At 37.6% G+C, this 4,512-nt stretch overlaps 1 non-coding gene across 1 annotated transcript; it reads right to left on the bottom strand.

Annotated features, from left to right (window-relative positions):
• Positions 1-1,470: 1,470 nt before the first annotated feature.
• On the bottom strand, positions 1,471-1,577 carry LOC113268792 (U6 spliceosomal RNA). The gene has a single exon (XR_003321273.1). It is a non-coding gene; the product is annotated as a U6 spliceosomal RNA (small nuclear RNA).
• Between the last annotated feature and the right edge of the window lie 2,935 nt (positions 1,578-4,512).

Below are 4,512 nucleotides of genomic sequence, written 5' to 3'. Positions count from 1 at the left end.
GAGACGAAAAGTCTGACTTGCCTGAAAAAGGGGCCTAATGCTTTCCATTTATATTCATTAGGGAAGGAGGCTTTAGGCCTCTGAACCTCTGTGCTGCCATCTGGTGGACAAGGTCCGAGAAGAGGCCACAGAATGCAGAGGACAGCCGCCATCTTTAAGATGTCAGGAATCAGAAGGTCAGCTTTACTATTCCCTGAGTAATAGCAGTGGAGATCCTTTGTAACTATGGTGTCAGGAGCAAACACGAACACTCACAAAGTAACCGCTGTATGTAATCTGATTTAAATACTGTAGGAGGAGAGCTCAGTTATCCCATTCTGCTGTCCTAATCCATCAGGACCTTAGCAATTAATACTATGCGGTCCTACCTGCAATACTTGTCTAAGTTGTGACCCATCCTAAGAACATGTGTTTCATAACCTAGTCCAGTTTCTCCCAGCAGAAACCTTGGGATCATCCTTGACTCTCCTCTTTCTCCCACACCTGCCATCTAATCCAACTTCAAATACTGTGGCCTCTGTGGTCACTCTATCCCAGGACCCACTTGTTTCTTCTCATGTACACTGCTGTCACCCTGATTTGAGCCTTTGGTGTCTCCCCCCCCCCCTGCCGGGGGGACTCTGAATAGCCTCCAAACTGAGCTCCTTGCTTCCAACCTTGCAGTCCACAGCCTGTTCACGGCAGCCAGAGGAACCATTAGAACATGTTAGATCATCTCACTTCTCTGCTCAAAACAGAGCAGGCCCTGAAGCTCGCTCAGAGTAAAATTTAAAGTCATACAATGTGTTTCAGGACCTAATGGATCTGACCCAGCTCCCTCTAACTTCATCTTTTATGCTCTCCACTCACTCAGTCTGGTCCAACCACACTGGCCTCCTTGCCAGTCCTCAAAGAGCCCACACATCCCTGACTCAGCTCGCTCCGCCTGGAAAGCTCTTTTCCCAGACATTGGCATGGCTTTCCCTCTCCCATTCTCCCGGGTCTCCTGCCAACGGTTACCTTATCAAGGAGGCTTTCCACTACCGTCCTACCTAAAATAATACCTCTTCTTCCTCCAGCATTTATACTTCTTTTCTTTGACTTATTCGATTTGCAGCATTTATCACCCCCCGAAATGTTACCTATTTATGTGTTTATGTCCTTATTTTCATCTTCCCCAAATCCCCTACGATAGAATGTAAGTTCTATGGAATGTAAGTTCCATGTAAGTTCCATGGAATATTCCTTGAGGAGAATATAGTATTTTTAACATAGTTCGAGTTTTTTCTGAAACTTCAGGAGCTGGCAATTCTAACGTGCTCCACATCCTGACAGACTCTTGCGAACAATAAACCCCACAGAGGGAGGTGTTTCATCTGACTCAGTTTCCCTTGATTGCCAGTGCCTAGTACTGTGTCTGGTAAATGGTATACATACAGTAAGACTTTGTGGGGTTTTGGGGTAGCACTAGGGTTAATAAGCTGTGCCTCAGAAAGTATGAAACGCTTTACAAATTTGCGTGTCATCCTTGTGCTCGGGCCATGCCAACCTTCTCCGTAGCTTTCCAATTTTAGTACATGTGCTGCCGAAGTGAGCCCAAGACTTTTTTTAAAATTCAACAGCTTTATATACAAATTCACTCATGATAAGTGTCCAATGCAATGATTTTTTTTAACCACACTTACTAAGTTGTACAACCAATACCATAATCCAGCTTTAGAATCTTTCCAGAACTCCAAAAAGCATACTCATGCCCATTTGTAGTTTATTCTCACAACACCGTTAGCCCCAGGCAACCAATGATCTGCTTCTGATCTCTATAAATTTGCCTTTTCTGGAGATTTCCTGGATATGGCATCACACAAAATGTAGTTATCTGCATTGGCCTCTTTAAGTCAGTATAATGTTTTTGAGGTTTATCCGCATTGTAGCATGAATCAGTACAGTTTTTATTTCCTTTTTATTGCCAAATAGTACTCCCTTCTACGCATATACCATTTTTAATCCATTTATCACTTGATGGCTCTTTGAATTGTTTCTATTTTTTGCTATGAACATTCACATACTCACCTTTGTATGAAAATGATTTCCTGCCCTCCTTGGGTAGATTCCTAGCAGTGGAATTGCTGAGTTATATAAGGTTATGTTTAACTTTTTTAGAAACTACTAGATTGTTTTCTAAAGTGACTGTACCATTTTATATTCCCATCAACCATGTAGGACCAATTGTCAGTCTTGCCTGTTTTTTAGTTTATAGCCATTCTAGTAGGTATGCAGAAGTAGATCATTATGGCTCTAATTTGCATTTCTCTTACAGCTACTGGTGTTGAACACTTAATTCACAATAATTATTAACAGTTTTAATATCTTCATTGGTAAAATATCCATTTGAATCTTTTACCCATTTTTATATCACACCGTTTATCTTCTTGTTATTGAGTTACAAGAGCTCTTTACATACTTTAGATTCTGATACTTCACAAAAACTATGACTTGCAAATATTTTCTTCCTGGGTGTGGCTTGTTCTTCCATTAGCTTAAAAGTGTCTTTTCTAACACAAACATTTTAAACTGTGATAAAGCTCAATTTATCCGTTTTTTTTTATAGATCATGCTTTTGGGGTCATATTTAAGAATTCTTTACCTATTTATGGTCACAAAGATGTTCTCCAATATTTTCTTGAAGAAACTGTGTAATGTTAGCCCTTACACTTTGGTCTATAATCCACTTGGAGTTAATTTTTATGTATGGTGTCAGGTAAGCCTCTAAATCCAGGATTTGTCACGGGAATCCAATTGTCCCAGCACTATTGTTGAAAGGACAATTCTCTTCCCATTGATTGTCTCGGCATCTTTGTTGAAAATCAATTATCCTTGAATGAAATGGGTGACTCCTGGTTTCTCAGTTCTGTTCCATGGATCTATTAAGTGTATTCTTCCATAATACAACATCGTCTTTATCACTATGATGCTACGGTCAGTTTTGAAATCAGGTCGAGTAATGGCTCCAATTTTGTTCTTTTCAAACCTTGTTTTAGCTATCTAGAGCCTTTGTATTTACATATAAACTTTAGAAAAATTTTTGTAGTTTTTTAATAAAAATGCCTGTTGGTATTTTGATAGAGATTGCATTAATTTTATACACCAATATGGGGTGAATTTCCACTTAATCATATTGGATTTTTTATGCTATTAAGTATCAAATTGTTTTGTTAATTTTATTTCAAACTGTTTATTGCTAATATATAGGACCACTTTTTTGTATATATGTAACTCGTAGATTAATTCTAGTATTTTTGTGGATTCCTTGGGACCTTCTACAGTCATTCACATCATCTGCTTGAAAAGATACATATGTTGCAACACACAGAGTAGAGTATTCTGGGTAGAGTTTTCTTAAAACAGAAGTTGAGTTGGTTCAAAGTATAGCACAAGTCTCCCATGTTAGATGATTTATTCTGGAACCGTTCTTTCAATTTTTAAGAGTAGGGTACTGAAATCTCCAACTACCTAAATAGTCAATTATTTCAATTCTAGTTGGTTATGCCTCATTTGTTTTGAAGGTTTGCTGTTAGGTGTGCATATATTTATAATTGTTACATATTCCTGATGTATTGGCATTTTTATCATTATAAAATGTCTCTCTTTGTCTCTAGTAATAATTCTTATCTTAGACTCAATTCTGTCTGATGTTAAAATAATCACTTCAGATCTTTCATGGGTACTATTTACCTGGTAGATGATTCCCATCCTTTACCTTCAACCTATTTCTGTCTTTGAATCTAAAATGTATTCTCGTAGTCAGAAAATAGTAGCATTTTGCTTTTCGATCCATTCTGATAATCTCTTCCTTTTGATCAGGGCATTCAGACCTTTCACATTTAATGTAATTATTGATATAATTGGATTTATACCTGCCATTTTGCTATTTGTTTTTTATGTTCCCTATATTTTTTGGCTCTCTGTTCCTCCTTTAATACTTTCTTTAGTGTTAAAAAATACTTTTATTGTGGGGCACCTTGGTGGCTCAGTTGGTTAAGTATCTGCCTTCGGCCCAGATCATGATCCCAGGCTCCCAGTATCGAGCCCCACATCAGGCTTCCCGCTAAGCAGGGAGTCTTCTTCTGCCCCGCCTCCTGCTCATTCTCTCTCTGTTCTTTCTAATAAATAAATAAATAATCTTTTAAAAATATTTTTTATTGTATCATTAAAATTTCTCTGATGATTTTTATTCTAATACTATATTATTAGTGACTATTCTAAAGATTACAATATACATTTTAATTTACCCATAATATACTGATAGATTAACACTGAGTCTGGTAAAATAAAGAAACTTTAATAAACACATTCTTTTTCTCTTCATTTGCACTATAATTGTCATATGTACTGCGTCTAGATATCCTCGAAACCTAACCACACTGTGTTCTACTTATGCATTCATATAATCATGACATCAGCTTCAAGCTACAAGAGACACAGGCCCTCTCGCTATCTACTTGATCGCTTCCACAAGGCTTAGCATAGTTATTG

The sequence above is a fragment of the Ursus arctos genome, unplaced genomic scaffold (assembly GCF_023065955.2).
Source record: "Ursus arctos isolate Adak ecotype North America unplaced genomic scaffold, UrsArc2.0 scaffold_2, whole genome shotgun sequence".
Classification (NCBI taxonomy): domain Eukaryota; kingdom Metazoa; phylum Chordata; class Mammalia; order Carnivora; family Ursidae; genus Ursus; species Ursus arctos.
The sequence above is the reverse complement of the archived record's forward strand: the minus strand, read 5'-3'. Positions and strand labels throughout refer to the sequence as shown.